General features: G+C 45.5%; 1 long non-coding RNA gene across 2 annotated transcripts in view; it reads left to right on the top strand.

Moving 5' to 3' along the window:
* The first annotated feature begins 19,807 nt into the window (after nt 1-19,807).
* LOC310757402 overlaps nt 19,808-25,172 on the top strand; it is an 88,764-nt gene continuing 83,399 nt past the window's right edge. The window contains exon 1 of one of the 2 annotated variants that reach the window (XR_014545159.1): nt 19,808-19,992. This is a non-coding gene — a long non-coding RNA (uncharacterized lncRNA). Of the gene's footprint in view, nt 20,019-25,172 lie in introns of both variants that reach the window. The other variant, XR_014545160.1, reaches the window with a different exon arrangement.

Raw genomic sequence — 25,172 nt, 5'->3', positions numbered from 1 at the left:
TGTTGGGCTTTTGTTTACAAAAAAACATGACTTTTTGATTGACATACCTAAGATCCGGTGCCACATTTTAGAAATTCCCCCCAGACATCAATTCTGCCTTTCAAATGCTGGTAACGTCCTGGAAAATCCAGACATATGACAGCCCTAAGTAGGGAAGGCTTACCATACATAAGGCCACTAGGCCCGGAGTCTAAAAATGACCAAACTGCACAGCTAGTTCCAGAATTCTTACTGGAACAGGATCTTACCAATATTTCTACCAGTTGAAAGATCCATGTCCTTTAAGAACGATATGTACAAATCAATTCTGTGCACAATCCACCTCACTCATTCTGACAGAGGGCACAGCTCCATGTGTGCCAAACAATCTTCAAATTTAGGTAAAGCATTACTAGTGACCGGAGAGCTTGGGGTTGCCAGATCGTGGTGGTGGTTGTATTTCTTTCTTTCTTTAAACAAGTTTTAATTCACTTTTGTAAGCAGGGATTTTCAGCGAGTCTAAACATAGAAAATGAGGGACGCGGGTGGCGCTGTGGGTTAAACCACAGAGCCTAGGACTTGCCGATCAGAAGGTCGGTGGTTTGAATCCCCGCGACGGGGTGAGCTCCGTTGCTCGGTCCCTGCTCTTGCCAACCTAGCAGCAGTGGCGTAGCGTGGGTTGTCAGCACCCGGGGCAAGGCAAGTAATTTGCGCCCCCTAACCCGTGGATTTGCGCCCCCTAACCCGTGGATTTGCCCTAACCCCAGATGTTGCGCCCGGTGCGGCCCGCCCCCCCTGCACCCCCCACGCTACGCCACTGCCTAGCAGTTCGAAAGCACGTTAAAGTGCAAGTAGATAAATAGGTACCGCTCCGGTGGGAAGGTAAACGGCGTTTCCATGCACTGCTCTGGTTCGCCAGAAGCAGCTTAGTCATGCTGGCCACATGACCCGGAAGCTGTACGCCAGCCCCCTCCGCTAATAAAGCGAGATGAGTGCCGCAACCCCAGAGTCGGCCATGACTGGACCTAATGGTCAGGGGTCCCTTTACTTTAACCATAAAAAATACAGCATGTGACAGAGTCATACTAAGATTGCAACTGAACATTAAAAGCAGGAGTGGGTGGCAAAAATACCCCTCAATGGTTCCGATTAAATTGGGACATCCTGTTTTTGAGGGGGGACCGTGCCTCCACATGACAGCATGGCTCTCAAAAAACGCGTGAGACCACAGAACCCAAAATTGTGCAACACTGCGATCATGCGAGGGAGCATGGTGCCCAAAGACATGTGTCTTCTGTGGCCACGCTCCTGAGTGAGTCACATGACCCAGAGAAGAGCATGGCACCCAAAAACATGTGAGATCGCATGGTGCCCCAAAACACATGTTTTGGGGCACCGTGCTCTTGCGCATGTGATGTGACTCAGCGTGGTCCCAGAAGACGTGTGTCTCAGTTTCCCACTGAAACATGTTAGAGGAGATGTGGTAATGGTGGAGAGTTGGTCTCTTCCAACTTCTGAGTCACTGCTACCTATTGAGAGGGAAAATGTGAGGTGGCAGGGACACTGGTGCTGTGGAAATGCAACAGAGGAGTAAATATGGTCCTCAGGCCAGTGCATTTGTACCATGGCAACCTCCCTTCTGCCTCAGTCCCCCTCCTGGTAGACAGCAGTGACTCAGAAATCAGGAGGTGAGGAGAGCATCAAGGCCCCACCATACCATCCACTGCTGATCGCAAATATCCTTAAAAGAAGAACAGACTTAACCATTTATTATTTTAATAATTATTATGTATTTACTTATACCCTGCCTTTTCTCCTGACAGGACTCAATAAAGCTTACGGTTAAAAAGAAGAATTGCTAAAAAGAGAGAAAAAACAAATAATTAAAAAGCAATTAAACATTAATAGAATTTAAACGATACACACACACACAGAGTCGTATCTTGGATCCCGAGCGCCTTGTGAGTTGAACATTTTGGCTCCCGAGCGCCGCAAACCCTGCAGCCAATCAGAAGCCGCACCTTGGTTTCTGAACACTTTGGAAGTCGAACGGACTTCTGGAACAGATTCCATTCATCTTCTAAGGTACAACTGTGTGTGTGTGTGTGTGTGTGTTTGTTTTTTTAAAAAAACAGATACAATAAAAACAGCACAACACCAGCCCTTTCATTCAAAGCAGTCAATTCCCAAAAGCTGGTTGGAACAAGAAGGACCTCACCAGCAGGTGGAAGGACAGCAAGGAGGAAGGCAGTCTAGCTTCTCCAGGGAGGGAGTTCCAGAGTCAGGAAGCAGCCGCTGAGAAGACCATGCAGTCCAACTCCATACTCAAGGCACTGAATGCTGAGCTGAAGCATCGCCCAACAAATGGCTGTTGAGTCTCTGCTTGCACCCTACTGGTTAGTGTGTTTAAAGACTGTAGCCTTACAAGCTTTGGGGGTAGGAATCTGTCCTCTTCTATTTGGTGAAGTGTCAAAGAATCATAGAGTTGTAGAGTCGGAAGGGACCCCAAGTCCAACTCCCTGCAATACAAGAATGTCAACATGACAAGTGGCCATCCAACCTCTGCTTTGAAAGGAAGGAGAATCCACCACCTCTCGTGGGAGTCTGTTCCACCGTTGAACATCTCTTACTGTCAGAAAGTTCCAATCTCCTTTCTTGTAACTTGAATCCATTGGTTCAGGTCCTACCCCCCAGAGCAGAAGAAAACAATCTTGCTCTGTCTTCCATGTGACAGCCCTTTAGACAGTGTCATCTACATTGATGTCGCTATACAGTGGTACCCCGGGTTACAGATGCTTCAGGTTACAGACTCCGCTAACCCAGAAATAGTACCTCAGGTTAAGAACTTTGCTTCAGGATGAGAACAGAAATCGTGCGGCAGCAGCAGGAGGCCCCAATAGCTTACCTCAGATTAAGAACAGTTTCAGGTTAAGACTGGACCTCCGGAATGAATTAAATTCTTAACCTGAGGTACCACTGTATATACTGAGCAGCCATACAAGTTAATATAGAAAATTATATACATGTTGTTGTTGTTTTTTTGTATAGCCACACAGTTCTAATAATTATTTCTTCATTGCCATACCTGCCCTTCACCATAAGGTCTCAGGGCATACTGCAGCAATTTAAAAATACAATATTGGCACCAGTTTTTCAAAAATTACATTACTACCGAATGCACCCAGTATTAATGCAGATATAATTAGATCTAACTCTGGTCTTCTTAGGATATTGCTATATCAGATTCCCATTGAAATATGTTTTCCTAATACTTTTCGGTTCTGATCCGTATTCCTAAAATTTCGCAGAAACGTCTACACTTTGGTTCAGAGCGGGGTTAACCCGCCCGCCCTTTAATGTCAGGTCTTAATTTAATATCAAGGATGGATCAACACTTCAGTCTGGGGAGCAGGAGCGCTGGAGCTTAAAAAGTCTTTGCTTATACACATGCCTTTTGTGTCAGTGATGGAAATTCAGCATGAGCCTTCCGAAATTTACATAGAGGGATTAGAATGCCAAGAGTGTCAGGACAAGAGATTACCAAGGCTCTTAGGATGTGTGATTAAGAGACCAGCAGGAGTTTATGATTCAAGTCATGCAGTCCAAGGAATTTGGAGCCAATTCCCAGAATACTGATAGGACATATTTTAAGAAAAACAGAAGGGCCCAGGTCTTCAGGCCTCCTTTTAAACCATCCATTGGCATCTGTCAGGAGAAGGTATTTCTGCATCACCTGAATGGGGAGCAGTCAATAGTTTTCTAAAAATCAGGGTGTTACTTTAAGAATGGTAGCCTGTGTAACTGAAGGGGGAGGCTGAAGATGTTGCTTATGTGACATAACACAATGGGCCTGGTGCCAGAAGCCAGCTGCCCGTAGAGCACATCCTTGGGGAACCTGCCATCTTCCATTCTGTGGACAAGACCAAGCCAGCATAGACGTCACTGAAACAGAAGTATGAACATGCTGGGAATATGGGCTTGGAAGAGCACATCTTTGCTTGAGATTCTGTCCTACCATGTGATGCCCCAAACCTTCCTGACACAGAGCATGTAGAAGGTGTTGAGGCTGTAAACAATAAATAAAACATCCGAAATACGTAACAAAATCGAACAATTTCCACATTAATCATAATAAGAACTAAAATAAAGATACGAAAAATTATTGTCAATAACAGCAACACCACCATCACCCCTAAAATACACATATCCTGCTAAACAATACCCTATATCTCTTGATGAGCCTGTGGTCTTCAAATTTAGGGTAGTTCCAGACTGTTGCTAAATTCTGACGACACAATGACAACAGATTTGGAGCTATTGCAGAAGAAACTCACTTTCTCAAAAGGTCAGTTTCTTTTCCAGTATGGAAAGTGATGGGAAATCAAGCTGAAAAGTGTAGATAATACTTGCCTTTGATGCAACATGATCTAACTTTCCCGCAAACAAATCAGAGTGGATGTTTTTTAGGCCAAGTTCATCAAATCTCCCCGCAAACAAATCAAGGTGGATGAATAGACCCTTTGGAAGTGCCCTTGATCAGTGACACCCTTTACCCCTCTGGATATTGCTGGCCAAATAGGAAAATACCTCTGGAGGCACCCACTGTAGGTGTGTTCACCTAGGAACGTATTTAAAGGTAAAGGGACCCCTGACCATTAGGTCCAGTCATAACTGACTCTGGGGTTGCGGCGCTCATCTCGCTTTATGTGGCCAGCATGACTAAGCTGCTTCTGGCGAACCAGAGCAGTGCACGGAAATGCCGTTTACCTTCCCGCCCAAGTGGTACCTATTTATCTACTTGCACTTTGACGTGCTTTCAAACTGCTAGGTTGGCAGGAGCAGGGACCGAGCAACAGGAGCTCACCCCGTCGCGGGGATTTGAACCGCCGACCTTCTAATCAGCAAGTCCTAGGCTCTGTGGTTTAACCCACAGCGCCACCCGTGTCCCTAGGAATGTATTTACCAGGCTGTTAATACATCCCCTCCCCAACGATGTTGAGTGTCTGTTGGGGTAGGGGAACCCTGGAAAGACAGGGGTTTTAAAACAGTAGCTGTATCTGTATTTTGTATGGAAAAAAAGAAAATAATGCTTTGTACAATTATTTGGGAATAACCTCATCAAACCAAGTGATCTGAATAGATCTGCATAGGACTGAAAATGTAAGAAGAGCCTACTGGATCGAGCCAATGGCCCATTTAGTCCAGCATCCTGTTCTGGCAGTGGCAACCAGATGCTTGTGGGAAATCTGTAAGCAGGACCCCAGTACAAGAGCAATCTCCCCCTCAAAGAGCTACAGTGCCCAGAGTTCCCTGGGAAATATGGATTGATTGTTAAAGCACTCTGAAAAGTGTAGCTCTGTGAGGTGAATAGGGTTCTCTCGACGATTCTCAGCACCCTTAGCAAACTACAGGTTCCTTAATTATCTGGGGGGAGCCGTGACTATTTAAAGTGGTGTCAGAGTGCTTAACTGTATGGTCAGTGTAGCCCAAGTCTGTACCATTCGAGCTGTGGATGGGAGATAACATACTTAAGGCATTCCATTTTTAATGCAACCACTTCACACTTCGAAAACTAGCCTAGGTTGCTAGTTTGGTAGCAGCCTGTAATGGTTCTAGGGGTTGCTCATGCGTAAGCCGGTGCAAACACCTGGCTGGGTTGCCTGAGTGAACCTTTTCTGTCCGGACAGCCACTCACCCGTGGCTGTCTCAGTCACTGGCAGAATCCGTCAGTGGGCGTTTCTGAAACTTCTTCCAGCAAAGAAGCTCTTTGACGCCTAGTCTCCTCCTATTCTCTCTGCGTGAAAGCCTTCTGCGCAAGGAGGGCGTAGGCAGCGGAGGACCCCTACTCTCCCCGCTGGTCCCTGGCAAGGAGTCATGGGACCGCCTCGCCGCTTCCCCCATCTGCCCCCCTTCTCCACTGGTGCTATGCTGATTCTGTTCCCCAGAAGATGGGCTGCCTCTCCCAATCCTGGGACGCTCTCTGGAATCCCTCCGGATTTTGCTCTCTCCCTCCGGCACTGATAGCAGTTCCCTGACACAGCCCAATAACGGTTTCGCTCATGTGATGAACTGTTGGCCTAGAGCAGCCATTCTCAACCTTGAGGCCCCAGATGTTGTTGGACTACAACCCCCATCACCCCTAGCTAGCGGGACAAGCGTTAAGCGTGATGGGGCTTGTAGGCCAACAACAATGGAGGACCCAAGTTCAAGAAAGGCTTAGAGTGATTCTACACCCCTGACTGAGATGAGCCAGTGTGGTGTAGTGGTTAAGAGCGGTAGACTCGTAATCTGGGGAACCGGGTTCGCATCCCCGCTCCTCCACATGCAGCTGCTGGGTGACCTTGGGCTAGTCACACTTCTCTGAAGTCTCTCAGCCTCACTCACCTCACAGAGTGTTTTTTGTGTGGGAGGAAGGGAAAGGAGAATGTTAACCACTTTAAGACTCCTTCGGGTAGTGATAAAGTGGGATATCAAATCCAAACTCTTCTTCTTCTTCTGAAAATACCCACGCTAGTTGTTAGTGCCCAGGATTCCAATAATCAGCTGAATTAGATATTTCTTTTCGCTAAAGATGTCGGGCAAGCTGGAATAGCTATTCCAGCACCGACTTGTAACGGCGCCAGTTTCCTGTTCTGCTGAAGCTGAATCACCACTGTTTCATTTACGGCTTTCCTAGAAAGAAACCCACAGTTGCTCCAGACAGAGCACATATACACAAACTCTGAGGTGTTTTGCCAACCGAATGTCAGCTTCCCTCCTTTGTTCTTCGGGAAGCAATCATCTCCTGCTGGGACTTTATGTGCAGATTGCTAACCCGCCTGCACCTCCCTCCCCCCAATACACTAAATAAGCATTAGTAATTTGAATAACAAATGCTGGAATTGACGACTCATCGCTGAATCAAGAGGCATTTGTGGAATTTATGGCAGGGTGAACAAGCAGAACAATTTTCTTCTAAAGAGCCTTTGTTCAAATGCGCGGCGCGCTGTGCGATTGCCAAACCTTATCCCGAGAGTTTCAACTGATCATGAACTTAAGAATGAGCATCTTTGAATTGTGGGCCACAAGATGCAGGAGTGCATCCTTATCTTCTCAAGGGAGCACTCCTGTTCAGGGTTCCAGACAGCTACTCTACCCAAGCAGGGCGGGAAAGCAATTCATTTATGAGCTATACACTCATTCTCTCACACATGCATGCATTTAAAGCACATGCACCCCCCAATAATCCTGGGAACTGTAGTTTGCTCACTAGAGCTACAGTTCCCAGCACCCTTTATAAACTAGAATTCCTAGAGGGTCCAGTGATCTGACTCAGGATAAGGCAGCTTCTTATTAGGAAAAGGACCAAAGTTCAGAGGAAGGTCACATTCCCAAAGCCCCTGGTTTAGTCCCCAGTTGACGCAGTAGAAGACAGCTTCCTGTGTTCCTATGGGTGTGTGTTTTTTTATGTCTGAAGATACATACCTCCTCTTCACATGTTGCGATGTTTGTCATAAATGCTGAAACACCTCTTTTCTGCATCACATGAAGTCATAGCTGTCAACTTACAGATTTGAAAATAAGGGACCAGCAGCCTCGAAAATAAGGGATCAGCAGCCAAAATAAGGGATCAACAATTACTTTGATCAAATGCATATTTTGTTGCGTGCAAATGGCTTTAGATACCTATTAGGTCCATAAACTACCATATAGCATATATTCAACACAAAAAACAGCAACAATTTGTTGTTGACAAAGGACAGCTGGACATAGAAAGGGCCCCATTACCTTCAGTAGCTTATTTAAGGGACATCATCAATAAGGAACAGTAGCGGGACATGGCGCTGGGATAAGGGACTGTCCCGCCAAATAAGGGACGCTTGACAGCTATGCATGAAGTGCACATTAAAATCACCAGTGAGGCTGCAGAGCTTGAAAGAATTCAAAAGACAGGAAATCCAAATTCCTTTTGCTTGGGCAGGTTATGACTCCTCCCTCTCACCTGCATCTTTGCATGCTGATTGGGCTTGGTGATTTTATGCCTCGTAAGAGTATTTGTTGTCATGTTGATTGATGCCCCCGGAGCCCAATGATACACCGCCTTATCTTCTACCCATTTTATGCTTCTCCACGCCTGCTCCTCAGGGGAGAGGAGGAATGCAATCAAATGGATTTGTGCATTAGCAGCAGGCCAAGAATAACTCCTGCTTCTAACTAACACGGTAATTTCCAAGATGCTGATGCATCCAAGAGAAGTCAATGGCGCTTCACCGCTCGGCAACAGGTTGCCATTTCCTGAGCTGCGGCTTGGCTCCTTTTCTCTGATCTATTTCCCCGAAACCACGGAGAGCAAAGGAATCCCGAGTTTCAGTCCTGCAACCTGGAGAGCCAGAGGTGAAACAATTATTTTTCTGTATTTTAATTATCTTTTAATTATGGCCCGTGTCATTAGTTCGGCGAGAGCCGCTGGCTGTGTTATTATTTCATCGTCAGGGGCAAAGTCAAAGAAAAGCTGTTTCCTTGCAAATCCCTCATCCGCAGTCTTGTTGTGAACCCGGGAAGCATCTTTTAATCAATTGATTTGTGCATGAGAGGACAGGAGAGATTGTCCTTCCCTCAAGGGGCCCTTTCAGCCGAGCACAAGAGCTGGAGGCCTTGGAAAGAGATGGTAATTCAAAGCAAGCCCGACCCCCAAGTCTCAGCAGCCCTCTAGGCTTCCATGTATTTTTTAAAACAGCTGCCGCTCCCTTGATTTCTCCCCACCTCTCGCCCTCCAATGCTCTTGCAGCCAGAGCTGTAAAGGCAGCCTGGACATTTCAAGCTGGGAAAATATTTTCAGCACAATCTGCTCTCAGAATATGAGCAATCTGCATGGAAGCTCCTTGGAGTACGTGTTTTGCCCTATGCAGGCAGGCATCAGATTTGTTTCTAAATGTAAGAAAAGCAGGTAATGGATCATGGTGATATGAATAGAGTATGTACATGATACAGTGAGAGCTAATGCCAGCAGAATTCTCCGCCTGAGAGAGGCACTGGGGTTTTTATTTTTATTTTTTTGCACTCGCAGGTGCTATTCAGGAGCCTGCCTTTTCTGAGAACAAAATAGCATACGAACTGGGAGTCCCCCAAACTCAGTGGCTTTCTAATTCTAAGATCCCAGACCACTAAGTTGAAAGCAGGTAGGTGTGGCCAGGTACAGAGCAGGCCAGTGTAAGACATTTTGCTGTCTGAGGCACAAAACAAGATGGTGCCCTTCTAAGAAAGAAGACAGAAGGAATGGCAGTTGAGTCTCTGTGGCAGCACTTTTTCCTTGACATTTAAGGGAAGTAGGCAAGCTTAGAGGGTACACCACAGGTCATGCCACATGCACACTCTATCCTCCGGTAGCTTGCCACCACTCTATCCACCAGCTTCTGCCATCTGAGGCAGCTGCCTCACTCTGCCTAATAGGAGGGAGACAGAGAATCATCATAGATGGCTTGAGAATAGCGCCATAAGCTATATGCATTTTAAAAGCCCGCCCCCCCCCCAATAATTTTCCCTGAGTTCCTGGGGAAGAGGAATTGAATGTTAAACTACAGGCACCTCCTCACTTGTGCATGTTCAGTACACGCATGGCTGCTGACATGCATGCCGTTTTTGGCACCGAAAGGAGCAGGGGCAGGACAGAGTGGGGCAAGGCAGAGTGGAGCGGAACTGACTTGCACATATAAGCAGGGATTCCCTTGCAGTGGACTAGCATGGGTTGCCAGTGCCCAGGGCTGCAGGGAGGGAAATAGAGGGAGTGTGCATGCGCATTTGACTACCTAATGGTGACAGGTGCAGAGATAAGACATTGATAAGAATGAAGAGCTGTTCTGTTGTCAGGAGAGGTCACTTCTTGGTTTGCATGGAGAAGTCATTTTCAATGGAGCCCAGTGATGTAAGTGCAGTTATATTGAGGCAACACCAGGTGTTGAAATTCTGTGCCCTCTAACAATATTGCGCCAGGGCAACTGCCCCTGTGTCCCCACACTGTTCCCTCGTACTCTCAGAATTGTAGCTTGTTAGAGGTCTCCTATGAACTCTCGGTACCTTTTACAAACTACAGCTCCCAGGATTCATAGTGGGGAGCCATGACACTTAAGGTGGGTTCAATAGTGCCTTACAGGTATGGTGGCCTAAAAGGTCCATTTAGACCTGCATCATGTTTCCCACAGAAGCCAGTCACATGCCTTTCTCTCGTTCCCCCTGTCTCTCTCTTTCTCCTATATTGTCTGGCTTCATAAACTATTCATTTCCAACCTTCTTCCTTTTAGAACCATTGCTCCCTCACAGAAAGTGCACGGGTTATGAATAAAATAAATCAGCTAAGTCTTGCTCACACTGGAGTGACACCCCCCGCCGTCCCCCTCCCCTCGGGCACTTCAAATGTAAAACAGAGCAATCCGATTCTGTTAGCAGACTTGAATGGAGCTCTTGCCCTGTAAGAGAGCTTGGCTAAAAGTCCAATTTGTTCATTTGTCTAAATGTACTCAACCTCTCACTCCTGCTCAGAGCTGAGAGTATGCAGTCCGATCATAGCAACATGCGAGAAACAAAGAAAGATGGCCAACGTCGAGGAAGTTGTGGAGCGAGCCTGCATGGCTGCGTATTTTTTGATTTTCGTGTCTCTGGTAACCCACTGCTGTAGTACTTAAACCACCACCCCAAAGCAGGTGGAAGTTTGAGGACCATTGAGCTCTACAAATTCTCCCAATGCATCACAATTACCCAAACACCTGTGCTAAATAACTTTGCACTGAGCGCCTGTGAAAATTCACAGAGCACTCAATAGCCCTTGAAATTTCTCATTTTCAACTTCTGGCAGAACAGCTGAGTGCTCCCACATATATGGCGCCATGGACGAAGCATGTAAGGAAATTGGTTTGACCCCTGCACCCCTTTTCATTGTCCCGAAGCTGGGCAGACCCTCAGAAAACCCATTTCTTTCTTTTGTTCTCTAATTGTGAGCAATTCGGCCTGTGGCTGGGTCTGAAACTGAACACACCATACTTATTCGGATAGATTGTGACATTTTTTTGAAATCTCTTAAGCTCTGCCTGTGCTTTCAAAATTACTGGGGCTGTGATAGTTTACTGGGCCCTGGAGTTATGGTGGAGAATGTTTTGTATCTCTGAAGGGCCACATTCCTTGGGGGACGGTCTGCCGTGGTCTGCGTGCTGTGGCAGTGGACATGGGGGATTTTCGAAGACCTGGGTTCAAATATCCACACAGCCATGAAGCTAAGTGGGTGACCTTGGGCTACACACTCCCTAAGCTTAATCTACCCTGCAGGGTTGTTGTCATCGAATCATAGAATTGTAGAGTTGGAATTGTAGAGTTGGTGCTGGAGGAGACTCTTGAGAGACCCATGGACTGCAAGAAGATCAAACCTATCTATTCTGAAGGAAATCAGCCCTGAGTGCTCACTGGAAGGACAGATCGTGAAGCTGAGGCTCCAATACTTTGGCCACCTCATGAGAAGAGAAGACTCCCTGGAAAAGACCCTGATGTTGGGAAAGATGGAGGGCACAAGGAGAAGGGGACGAGATGGTTGGATAGTGTTCTTGAAGCTACCAGCATGAGTTTGACCAACCTGCGGGTCGCAGTGGAAGACAGGAGTGCCTGGCATGCTCTGGTCCATGGGGTCACGAAGAGTCGGACACGACTAAACGACTAAACAACAACAAGATTTGGAAGGGACCCCTGTTTCTTTAATGCTTAAAAAGCTGGGTCAGCATGAGTCAGCAGCCTGCACCGGGTTGTATATATAGAGTGAGAAATGTTAGTTTGGTGTTGGGTTGGTTAGTGAAAGCTGGTAGTGTTGATGTGTGTACAGTTGGTCAGTCGTGTTTGCAGAAAGACTTTTAAGAATAAAAGCAGAAAGTACTCTGCAAGGATACTCTTTGTGGACCCTTTTATGCCGACAAGGGTCTGAGGACCAGGCTGAGGCAACAAAGGGAGGTCAGAACGTTGTTGGTTTTTTTTACAAACACTGACAGGGTCATCTGGTCCAATCCCCTGCAATAGGGGAATCTCAACTAAAGCATCCATGGCAGATGGCCATCCAACCTCTGCTTAAAAAACCCCAATGAAATAAGGAAGAAATAATGGTGGCAGGAGGGGAGTCAGGTATGCCATCACCATGAGCTCCCTGAAGGACAGGTAGGATAGAAATGCAGTAATAAAAATAGAAATAATAGAAATAAATTACTGCCTGAGGATGCTTGGGCAGGATGGCATTCACCCTATATGCTTCATTTTATTTATGATGAAATATTTATATGCCACCTTTCTCAGTGCATCTCATCCAAGGCAGCTCACATTATAACAATTCAATACAGTATTGATAATACAGTAGCTAAAAGGTCAGGCCTGTGGTTTGGGGTGCTGCTAAATCCATATACTGCTCTTTCATTCCTGGTTCCTCCAATATTAAAGAGTGACCAGATGACAGGAGGCCAGAAGAGGACTGGGCTCCTGCGGCTTTTAATAGCTAAAGAGGGAGTCTCACCAGGTGTCGTTTACACGATGAGTTGAAATTCCCTTTTTTGCTCTGCTATTCAAAGTGCAGGAGCCTTTGCCTTGTTTTGCATCTGGCTGTCCTGATTCCCTGCAACTGCAGAATTCCTTATACAACCCAGTTGTCTCAAACAACAATTCCCATCATTTCTGATCAACGGCCATTCTGGCTGGGGCTGATGGAAGATGTAATCCAAACATCTGGGTAGCCATATTAGGGAAGGTTGGAGTAAATAGATGGATGGGCTTTGGAAAAGTGACAGCTTCCCATAAGCCATGGAAGGGTAAAGAATTATTCATACTCGAGTAGCAAGCACAGAAGACAGAGAGCCAGAGTGGTGTAGTGGTTAAGAGCAGTGGACTCGTAATCTGGGGAACTGGGTTCGATTCCCTGCTCCTCCACATGCAGCTGCTGGGTGACCTTGGGCTAGTCACACTTCTCTGAAGTCTCTCAGCCCCACTCACCTCACAGAGTGTTTGTTGTGGGGGAGGAAGGGAAAGGAGAATGTTAGCTGCTTTGAGACTCCTTCTGGTAGTGATAAAGCGGGATATCAAATCCAAACTCTTCTTCTTCTTCTATCGAGAGATGCTTGCCACCTTTGTGACCTGTTTGTAAGCTTACCTGTCTGTCTTTGGCCAGATTCACACCAAACATTTAAAGCACCGTGATATCATTTTAAACAGTTGTGGCTTCTCCCACATATTTCTAGGAAGTGTAGTTGGTTTAGGGCAGTGGTGGCCAAACTTGGCCCTCCAGCTGTTTTGGAACTACAATTCCCATCATCGCTGACCACTGGTCCTGTTAGCTAGGGATGATGGGAGTTGTGGTCCGAAAACAGCTGGAGGACCAAGTTTGGCCACCACTGGTTTAGGGCATTCAGAGACCCCTAGTCCCCTCACAGAGTGGTTTAACAATCACTCACTCTTCGCAGGGAACTGGGAATTGCAGTTCTATGAGGGGAACAGGGATCTCCAAACAACGCCCAACAATCTTAACAAACTGCAGCTCCAATAATCCTACGGAGGAAGAGGTACCAAATTGCTTTATTTGCAGAGTGTGAATGTGGCTTTTCTTTGTTGGAAATGAAGTGGTTACAGTTTTCCTCTTTCTCAGCTATGCCCAAACCATCCTTAAAATTTCTTCTCAGCCCTTCTCTTCCCTCCTGGTTATGCTCATTCACTTTTCCCCATTTCCCCACAAAGGGAAAGGTTTTTCCCTCTCTAGCAAACCGGGGGTGGGAGTGGGGGTGGGCAGGTCCTGATGAAAATAGAGGAAAGGGTCTCATTGCAAGCCAGAACATTAGGTCGATAATTAGGTTGTTAAAGGATTTCCAGAGTAACTGGGACATCTGATTGAGAAATATTAAAAGATCAGTGCCCAGTCTTCTTCTTTTCGGTGAGTGAATGGAGCCAGTGTATGTAAGTGCTGTACCAAAAAATAGCCACTGGAATGCAAGGGCCTGAATTTTGCAATCAGGTCACCTGTATTTATCTGACCAAGTTGGGGAGCTTAAATGTCCACCTCTTTCTTTAGCTGTGCCAACATTTTGCTTCCAGAACCTTTATAATTCCCACAGAGAAGCAGCATTTCTCTGAATGGCCTTGTCAAACGATAAAAATCGCGACCAGCAGTTAGCAGCGGGGGAGGGCGCTATTAATTTGAGGAGCCGCTGTGTAAACCTTTTAAAAGTGATGAAAAAATAGCCTCTCGCGCGCGTGCTCTTTGTGATTGTGATGCTATTGATCACCAGTGGTTGAGAAAATGGTGTGAGAACCTGTTATAATGATGCATGGGGAACAATCAATATCGTAATAGACTGTTTGTTGGTTTTACTTCATTCACTTCACCAAAAAAAGGAGAAAGGAAGGAAAGAAACGAGGGCCCTCCAGTCTTTCATGGTGTGTTTGTTTGTTTGGCTTCATACAAATGTGGGTCCATTTATTCATAGCTTCATAAGTGGGCTTGCCTGGTTGCAGCTTCTCCAGAGGCATGCAGAGGTTTAAATTCTCCAAAACTGTGGGAGAAAATCCAGCTGCGGCTTCTCCTACTTCTTTGTTCTCTGGACTCAGCTGCCCCCTCCTCCTCTGCCAATCTGTGGTTCAGACACACCCAGCTCAGGATGAGAGTGAAATTCAATTCAGTTCATAGTTAAAAGGCAAACCCACCTAATTTACACTTTCTGAAACAATGCAACAACTGCAGCAGCCAAAAAAAGCTAATGCTATTCTAGGCTACATCAACTCTTACTGCACTGATCAAGGGAATTAATAGTCCCACTCTATTCTGCCTGGGTCAGACCCCACCTGGAGTACTGTGTCCAGTTATGGGTGGCACAATTTAAGAAGGATGTTGACAAGCTGGAACATTTGCAGAGGTGGGTGACCAATATGATCAAGTGTTTGGAAACCAACCCTTATGAGGAACGGTTGAAGGAGCTGGGTATGTTTAGCTTGGGAAAGTGTCAATGGTAAGGCTTAGGGTAGGCGGATGAACCTAACAAGCCTATGAAAAATACCTGCCAGTTGCCAAACTAATTGCATCTTCTCCACTTCTGGATGATGCATATCACAAAAATTAATTTGTTGCAAAAGATGATTTGACGAGAGCAGTGGTAGGCAACTTGATGTTCTGGAATACAACAAACATCGACCCAAGCTAGCTCGGCCGGTCTTCAGGAATGACGGATGTCATAATCCAATGACATCTTTGGGCATAGAGTGAGCCTGTGCCTGAATATACCTGTGGCAGGGGATGCATACAAGCACATGAAATTTCCATGTAGCAAAGCAATCTCACTTGAAATGGCCTTAACTAGCACCCACCAGTGTGGACTTCGTATGAGAAAGCAAAGGTGCGCAATCTGCGTTGACAGTTTACTTAATGCCAACTTGCATTGAAAATTATCCTGGAAATAAATTGCCGCTTTTAATTTTTCCCTTCCCCTCCACAATTTAAGCGAAATAAGGGGTGAAGCAGGTGACCCGCATTTAGTTTCCAAGTGCAACCACAGCTTGCAAGGTTTTGTTCATTAATTCAGCAAAGGAACATTTCCAGTGTATTTTAAATGGTTTTTCCTCCTTACTAGCTGCCTGCAGTGCCTTCCAGTTCCTGATCTGACGAGTGACCCATAAACAAGTGCCTAATGTCTGTGGGGGCTTTCAGCTGTTCAATTAGAAATGGGAAATTCAACGTGCTGTTTTATTGTATAATGACAGCAGTCAACTTTGGCTTGGCGCTTGGTCTCAAATGCTGATTCCACCCCCACTCCCAGATGCTTGCAGGCTTCAAAACAATGCAGTGAGGGCCTGGGAAAGGCATCAGGATTGCTCTGGCACTAGGCTTCGTGCAGATTATCTCCCAGGGCACTGGAGTTCCTATTTCAGGAGGATGCAGTGGCCAAATGGTGACAAGGCAGAGGTCGCTCCTGCATCATTATCACTCCCATCACCATAAAGGGCAGCAAGCAGTCTTGTCAAAACATTTGTAAATTGAGAGAAGTTATTAACCTCTCCAGGGGCTTGTTGCTGAACTGCTTGCAAACAACAGCCGAATGCAGCACACCTGGTGTGGAAGCATCATTAGGCCAGGATCCACAACAGAAAAAGCCGCTTGGCATGGGGGGATGGAGGGGGAGACAGAGACATAGAGAAGATTTGCTTGGTGGGTGATATGTCAGAGGCCTGATTGGCAGCACCAGTTTATATCACCACTTCCCTAGTAACTGCATCTTTCCCCTCAGCCAACGTGTCCTTTGGTCACATCACAGGAGGTCCATAGACAACGGGAACAGCTGGGGAGGCAGCCTGGAGTTTGGGGGGGCACCTCAGCAGGGGTTTGTTTTATTTTTAAAAGGCCCATGTCTACTGAAGCCAGGAAGGGAGCACACCCCAAAACCTAGCTCTTCAATCTCCTGAGGGGAAAAAGATAGAACAGATACTTCTTTAAATGTTACTTTTAAAGTATATTTTAATTAACATTTTTAAGAGTATTAACAGATCCCATTCTTGACAATAACAATCCCCTTTATGCTAAATAATAATTATATGATGGGGGAGGGATTTGAGCCTCTGATAATTGCTGATACCAGATAGGGAAGGCTGTGTAGAATTACAAAACCAATAAATTAATGAATATCAGATTCTAGCTAATATTTGGGATACTAAAGGGGGAAATGCAGGCTTCAGTAGTTCTCCTGAACTGTTCCAAAAGATCCAGTTACAGATAGGTAGCCGTGTTGGTCTGCCATAGTCAAAACAAAACAAAAATTTTCCTTCCAGTAGCACCTTAAAGACCAACTAAGTTAGTTCTTGGTATGAGCTTTCGTGTGCATGCACACTTCTTCAGATACACTGAAACAGAAGTTGCCAGATCCTTCTATATAGTGAGAAGGTGGGGAGGGGTATTACTCAGAAGGGTGGTGGGAATGGGTGATTGGCAGATAGCTGTGATGAGCCTGTTGACAACTCTTAACGACTACAGACAATTCTACAGACAGAGACTCTCACCTAAGAGATCTACAGCAAACCTTTTTAGAACTAAAATACCCAGCAGATGAAGTTAGACAACAGATCAACAGAGCCAGACAGATACCCAGAGAGAACTTGCTGCAAGACAGACCCAAAAAAGAAAATAACAGAACACCTCTAGTCATCACATACAGCTCCCAAGTTAAAACAGTACAACGCATCATCAGAGATCTACAACCTCTCCTGGACAATGACAGTTCTCTTTCTCAAGCTCTGGGAGGAAGACCTTTCATTGCCTACAGACAGCCACCCAATCTTAAACAACTCCTAACCCACAATAATACTACAACCAGACGTAACACGGACACTGGCACCAGAGCCTGCAATAAACCCAGATGCCAACTTTGCTGCCACATACACCCGGACAACACCATTACTGGCCCCAACAACATCACACATACCATCTCGGGACTATTTAATTGCTCATCGTCTAACATTGTATATGCCATCAAATGCCAACAGTGTCCTTCAGCTCTCTATATTGGACAAACAGGCCAAACCTTACGCCAAAGAATAAACGGACATAAATCGGACATCAAGAATCACAAGACAGAGAAACCAGTAGGAGAACACTTCAATCTCCCAGGACATTCTATACAAGATCTCAAAGTAGCTGTATTACTACAAAAGAATTTCAGTAATAGACTGGAAAGAGAAGCTGCTGAATTGCAACTCATTACCAAACTTAAAACCATGGAGAGACCTGGTCTGAACAAAGACATTGGATTCTTATCTCATTATACATGACAAAGCCATTTTTCACCTTCTCACCCCTTGCTTTTTCCTGTAAGACCTATTGCAGTCGTTAAGAGTCGTCAACAGGCTCATCACAGCTATCTGCCAATCACCCATTCTACACATCAATGGCCAGGTATCTACACATCAAAGGAGGTACTCAGGTCTCTGCAAAACACAGGCTGCCAAGGTGATGAAGAGGTGTGTGAGGTGACAGGGGAGGAAAGTGTTTTGCAGGAGACTTGGGATTTGGGCAAAAGGTGTGTTGGGAAGGAGAAGGAGAACAATGCCAAAACTCCATGACTGACTGCTGTTTTGGACCCAAGCTCGCAGAAGCTATGGGAGGGGCAATGAGAGACACTCTTGGAGTATAATATTCTGCACCCCCTCCATTGCAGACTTCCAGGTGTATATATGGGTTGGTTGGTTGAATGAATGAATGAATGAATGAATGAATCTTTATTGCTAAAAGCTATAAGCTGTCACAATTGGTCACAATGCGTAGGATACAAATAACTGATTTAAAACTCAACAACAACGACAACAAAGCAAAGCAAACATACAAAAATGCAGAAATCACTCTTGCATAAGTTAAGCACTCCACGTCTCACACTCCCCTTTATGATACTAGTCTTGGTGCATAGCTCTCAACTTACTTGCACCAAGGTAAATTTTGCAACCTGTGTAGTAGTAAATACATTATTGCCAGCCAGCAAAATTTGAGATTTACTCAAGGTGAGTTCAGTTGAAAAGAGAGCAAAGGATGTAATTGAGGAATTTTTGTCTAGGCGATGTCTATAAAAGGCATCGTAACAAATAAGTGTTGAATGTCCTCTACGTCTCCCAACTTACAGATGCAGAGTCTTTGGTGCACGGGGTGTTATTGAATCTTCCCATTGGATATGTGGAGGGCATACACTGAGAACGCAAAGCTGTAAATGCTTTTCTAAGTGGTGTATATATGGGTTAATAAACCATATTTCTTAAAGACACTCGCTTCCACTGTGCCTCAATCTTTCCAGTGGAAACAAAACCCCTCCGTAAGTGCCTGGAACCCCTGGAATCTCATTCAGAGATTGGGGTGGCATGTAAAATACTTTCTCATAGTCAGACCTTTCCCCTTCTTTACTGTTCCAGCCTTCCTTAAACCTCCAGTCTTGTTCAAATTTGTCTCTCTTCTTTTTCCTATTTTTAGACCAGTTTATTTATAAATATGCATCTTGGCTGGATGATGTCAAGCGATGGAACTCAGCAGAAAGTGGAAGATTGTTGCAGGATGTGTGTGTTCCTATTTGGGAAGCAGCAAAACGGCAAAGGTGTGCATCCTTGAGATATCCACTGGCATCCCACTGCCAGATAATCATCACCACAATGTCCTCAGGCCTCACAATTGTGGGGGCACCTCATCAATTATTTGTTTGCTTGTTTAGTATTAAAAATAATAAACCGTCGCCTGTACGGAGACCATGGAGGTTGTTTTATTAGACAGGGCTGGTGCTTGTTGCCATTAACCATAAGGGGATCCCAAAAACTTTACAATATTTCTGTGCCATTTTTCCGGAGGGCATCGCAACAGTGTACATGAAAATACTGAAGCAACAAAGATGGATTAACCCTTTATAATAAAGCAGCCAAGACAAACTGCAAGGAGAGAAACAAGAACTCTCCTCCCCTCAGGGCAAGATGGTCTGCAGGTAGCCTTACGGTTCTAGCTGGGGTAGAGGGAGGCCACCACAGCACATTGGTCACATTCAAGGCCAGCCTGGTCCTGTTGCCACACCACTTGCGAACTTGAACTACTTGCAGCCAGATACTTAAATTCAGACCACACCTTCAGAGAGATTGAATACTGAAGGTAATGGGGCCCTTTATATAGCAGGCGGGGCCCATTACTTACATCATAGGAGCCTACACAACACAAAACACTGTTGCTGTATGTCGGTTTTATTTGTTTTTTATCTTACATTTTGGAAATGTACATCCAGGGTTTTTTTCCCTTTAAATTGGGGGGGGGGGCAAGAGAGGAGGCTTGTTTAGCTTATACATACAGTGGTACCTCGCAAGACGAATGCCTCGCAAGACGAAAAACGCGCAAGACGAAAGAGTTTTCTGGTTTTTGAGTCGTTCCGCAAGACGAATTTCCCTATGGGCTTGCTTCGCAAGACGAAACGTCTTGCGAGTTCTTGCGAGTTTGTTTCCTTTTTCTTAAAGCCGCTAAGCCGCTAAGCCGTTAATAGCCGCTAAACCGCTAAGCCGTTAATAGCCGTGCTTCGCAAGATGAAAAAACCGCAAGACGAAGAGACTCGCGGAACGGATTAATTTCGTCTTGCGAGGCACCACTGTAAATCTGGCACTGATAACATTAGTCGACATTAGCACAGACTGTTTCTCAGGTACACAAGGAAGACCAGCCATTGCCCATTCCAGCTTTTCAGATAAAAAGTGACATACTGAACCTTTCTGTTGCTAGTGTCCCCAATATGCTAAATGCCCTTTATTTGAGGAAATTGATCTGTGTGTGGTGGCGGTGGGGAGGGAGGGAGCTTTGTGCCAAGGTCCTGGGTGATGATGTCCCTGTGAACCGTCTGGGAAAGTGCAGTTCATTAGAGGCCTTGCTTGTCCTGAGCTGACCTGCCCAGCTCTTGCAGAAGGTCGGCTGGCCTGCTGTTATCCAGTGGTCCAGCATTGTCTCCAGGGACTCATTAGCCTGAGCAGATGCACTTTGGGTCATTGTGTCTGGTGAGGTAGAAAAACAAAGATGCACTGTTTCAAACTCCCTGAAAACACAAGGTCTCTGTGGCCACAGAAACATACCCCTGCCATATTATTTAGGCTGTGCTGTGCACCAAACTTCCTATCTAAATCCACCTTGTAAGCAGGTGCCAGAAAATTAACTAGATCTGGAAAAAGATAAGATCAGAGAACTGCATCTCAGACTCCAACCAAGCTAGAACTTTAAAGCCTCTTCATTTTTCTACCTCAAGTGCGGAGGAACAAACCCAGTGGAACTGGTCACATGTCACAGTTAATAGTCCTAATTGATCCTAAGAGACTTTTTTGCTCCTTCCTGCTCGCATTGAGTGGAAACAAACCACAATCCCTGAGCTCTCATTATGTCCAAACCAGGGGTGATAGTCTGTTTTGCTCCAACACACCGTGATCAGTAAGCCAAGAACAGCTCCAGCCGCGAATCATGTATTGTTAGATCTGAAACAAGCCATGATCTCTGGCTGTGTTGTAACACAAAGCCTGGAGTCATGGCTTGTTTCACCCCAGCCAAGGCTGCCATTTTGAATATTTGGGGGTGACCAGGTAAGCTCCATCTCTCATTATCCATCACATGATATGGCACACATACACCATTTGAATGGCAATGCCCATCAACTGGGGGGGGGGTGGAGCGGCCCCCTCAAATATTTTATTGGGGAGGCCGAAGGAACCTCAGCCTCTAAGAGTTGGCTCCTATGATCCCAGCATAAGTGGGGAGGTGTGGAAGAGTGCCCATAGACACAATCATATTAACCATAGATTACCATGATGTGCAAACTGGGATGGTGTATATGTATTGTTGCATGACACCCCAATCTACAAGCGGTGTGAGGTGAGGTTCCAGGGGTTCCAGGCGCTTATTCAGGGTTTGGTTTCGTTGGAATGAGGGACAGCAGAGACTGTATATACACATATATACAAACTGAGCCTATGATGGAGGAGCTTACAGCATCAACACCCCAGAAAACCTTCCTTCTCTCATAGCCACAGCCTTGGCATCAGGAAGAAATCAAGCATGGCTCTCACTCTCTGCTTTCTGCCTGCTTCTAGCCCAGCTCTCACACACTGGCTTTTGTCTTTCTCACTACCAGGTAAGGCAGGAGCCCCCACCCATTTGCCCTCTAGCACAGAGCATCATGATCACTGCAGATGGTGACAGCAGCCACGAAATTAAAAGACGCCCGCTTCTTGGGAGAAAAGCAATGACACACCTAGACAGCATCTTAAAAAGTAGAGACATCACCTTGCCAAAAAAGGTCCGTATAGTAGAAGCTATGGTTTTCCCAGTAGTGATGTATGGAAGTGAAAGCTGGACCATAAAGAAGGCTGATCGCCGAAGAATTGATGCTTTTGAATTATGGTGCTGGAGGAGACTCTTGAGAGTCCCATGGACTGCAAGAAGATCAAACCTCTCCATTCTGAAGGAAATCAGCCCAGAGTGCTCACTGGAAGGACAGATCCTGAAGCTGAGGCTCCAATACTTTGGCCACCTCATGAGAAGAGAAGACTCCCTGGAAAATACCCTGATGTTGGGAAAGATGGAGGGCACAAGGAGAAGGGGACGACAGAGGACGAGATGGTTGGACAGTGTTCTCGAAGCTACCAGCATGAGTTTGACCAAACTGCGGGAGGCAGTGGAAGACAGGAGTGCCTGGCGTGCTCTGGTCCATGGGGTCACGAAGAGTCGGACACGACTAAACAACTAAACAACAATAACAAGCATACTTAGGTGGTAATTATGGTAGGGTTGCCATATTTCAAAAGTTGTTGAGCTTTTGAAGTTTTCCAGTCAACATTTTCCACATGGGGTGCCATACGCCTGGCTTTTGCTTGGCTAACTCAACAATGGAATTCTCCATTAGATTTTAACCCTTGCTAGACCCCCAGAATTATAAGGAACTCAGGCATCATAGAATTGTAGAGTTGCAAGGGACCACAAGGGCCATCTCATTCAACCCCCTGCAATGCAGGAATCTTTTGCCCCACATCATGCAAGCTACCCGCCCCTCGCCCCTCAATGTAATATATTATTTGATACATCTTATGGCTGCACATTCATTGTGCCCAGTGAGTTACTTGCCAGTCAACAAACTGATCGATCCTAAGCTGTAGTCACGTCCTCACACGTAGTCAGAAGAAAGGAAAATAATTCTCTTCACAATTTCAGGTCCTAAACTGGTTTGAATGTCAAGTAAGATCAGGAGAAGTACATTGAGTGATACAGAAGGAGGCTGAACTATTAAGGTAAGCACTGACTGATAAAACAGCAAGGCCCACAAGCATCAGAAAGCCTAGCCAATGGCCAGGAATGACAGGAGTTGTTCAGCAACACCTGGAAGGCCAAACGTTCCGCACACCTGATGTATCTCAACATGATACCTCAGATTGTTAGGAGGGCGGGATCCACACCTTGATTTGCATCTAGACATGCCAACTATTTGTTGGCACAAATGGGGGCAGGGGCAGGAATTGTTTCTGTGGCTACAGTTTGCATTCTCTGAAGTAGACCCACTTCGTTTTCAATGTGGCATTTTTGGAATTAGGCTGAGCTAAACGCAGCCTCTTCTTGTTCAGATGATCCACGAGAAGTGCTCAAGCTGACAATTTCATTTAAATTCCCAGTCTTCCGGCCAGCTAGTAATTGCATCTTGGAGAAAGATCAACTCCGCTAGGACGCTTGCTCTGATGGTCTGATTTCCCTTCATTAAAATGTATGCTCACTTCCCTCCTCAGTGGACTTCCTCCAATAATTAAATTTCCTTGCTTATTGTGTGCATGTTTACTGTCAAGAGTAGCTGGGTTTTCATTCTTAGGTACTCTGTTTTGGTTGCAACTTTTCTGCCATGGTCAGTATTCTGATCTGTTTTGGAAGGGATGTCTACTTTGGAGCAATTGCAAATCCCCCCCTCTAGGGTTGTACAACAGCCAGGATGGCAGATGTAGCCAAGATAACAAGCCCAAAAAGTTGAGCAGTGGCAGATGGGCACAGAGGATGTAATTAAGGTAAGGAACATACCACCCCAGATAAGATACTGGAGAATTTAACACATAAGAAAGGGAAGAAGTCTGTGTCGACCTGCGAACAGGTTGGGAGGTGGAGATTTGGTGTATGCAAAAGAAGACAGCGCATATCTTAATAAGCAAAAGCAAAGCAAAAAAAACCAACCACGCAGCAATTTTTCCAAGAGTAAAAAAAAACTTAGTCAAACTGGGGCTTCAAGTTATAGACCTTGCAGTGCATTTTCATTTTCAAAATCTTTGCACTGAAGTTCATATAGTTTCATGAATATATTGCATGAAATAGTACAATTTATTTATTTTTTTACCCAGATAAAATCAGCAGATGTTAAGAACAAGAATGTGTGACAAAACTACATGTCTGGATAGGCTCGTCCAAACAAGTAAGTTTTTATTAGATGTCGAAAACAGTGTGGAAAAGGTGCCTCCCTGACGTTATGGGGAAGGAAATTCAAGAGCATGGGCGCTGCTGTGCGAAAAGAGAAATCCTTCACAGATGCAGAAGGAACACTATATGGCACTTGTAAAAGTGCAAGTTCCAGAGATCAAAGCCATCAAGTGGGTATGGACGAGGTAAAAGCATCGCTCAAATAAAACTGGTCCCAAGCTGTTGAGTTTTATATTGACTAAAAGCTACACCATGACCTTCGGCTACGGTCTTAGGCGGCAAAGGCTGAGTGCTGTTTTGAATTCGGATTAGTCTGGAAATAAGTCCAGTCATTTCCTAATTATAATTATTATTACATTGGTTAATGGCTCAGCTTATTTCCAGGCTAATCCAAGGTAAGCCATGGAGGGATTTGAAGCTATGTGAATAGCTATAGTTTCCCGAAGTTGTGAATAATCAGAGGCTGGAATTTGAATAATGTGGATTGGGCAGGAGGACAGACAATAGCAGGAGTGGTGGAACCCAATCTCTACTAGTGATGGGTGACTCTGCCAATTCTGGTCTCTCTCAGTTTCTCAATTTCCCAGTTTTCAGTTCAGCTCTCCATATTTCTGCATCAGTGTCTGGTGGGCTTTTGTTCTTCTTTTACGTTCTCATGAAAAATCATCAGCATTTTAGTGGGGATTGCTCCTAATTTGCACATTTTTAAAATGCAACTTTGCCATGTGTACACATTGCTGCAAAGCAATGTTCTGCTATATCATGCATATTTTCACCCATCTGTGCATTGCCTTGCACACTTAACCCTTGCATATGCATTCTTCTTCACATTGCTTGGCTGGAGAAGTGCATTGCAAAATTCAGAGAAGCGTGAATTTAAAGAATGGCTAGGTTTTGGTTCGCATGTGGTTGTTGTTTAGTCGTGTTTGACTCCTCATGACCCCATGGACCTGAGCACACTAGGCATGCCTGTCTTCCACTGCCTCCCACAAACTTATATTCATAGCTTCGAGAACACTGTCCAACCATCTCGTCCTCTGCCGTCCCCTTCTCCTTGTGCCCTCCATCTTCCCAACATCAGGGTCTTTTCCAGGGAGTCTTCTCTTCTCATGAGGTGGACAAAGTATTGGAGCCTCAGCTTCAGGATCTGTCCTTCCTGTGAGCACTCAGGGCTGATTTCCCTAAGAATGGATAGGTTTGATCTTCTTGCAGTCCATGGGACTCTCAAGAGTCT

Source organism: Podarcis filfolensis (assembly GCF_964270895.1).
Source record: "Podarcis filfolensis genome assembly, chromosome: 2".
NCBI classification, from domain to species: Eukaryota; Metazoa; Chordata; class Lepidosauria; order Squamata; family Lacertidae; genus Podarcis; species Podarcis filfolensis.
This window is presented reverse-complemented; position numbering and strand designations above follow the sequence as displayed.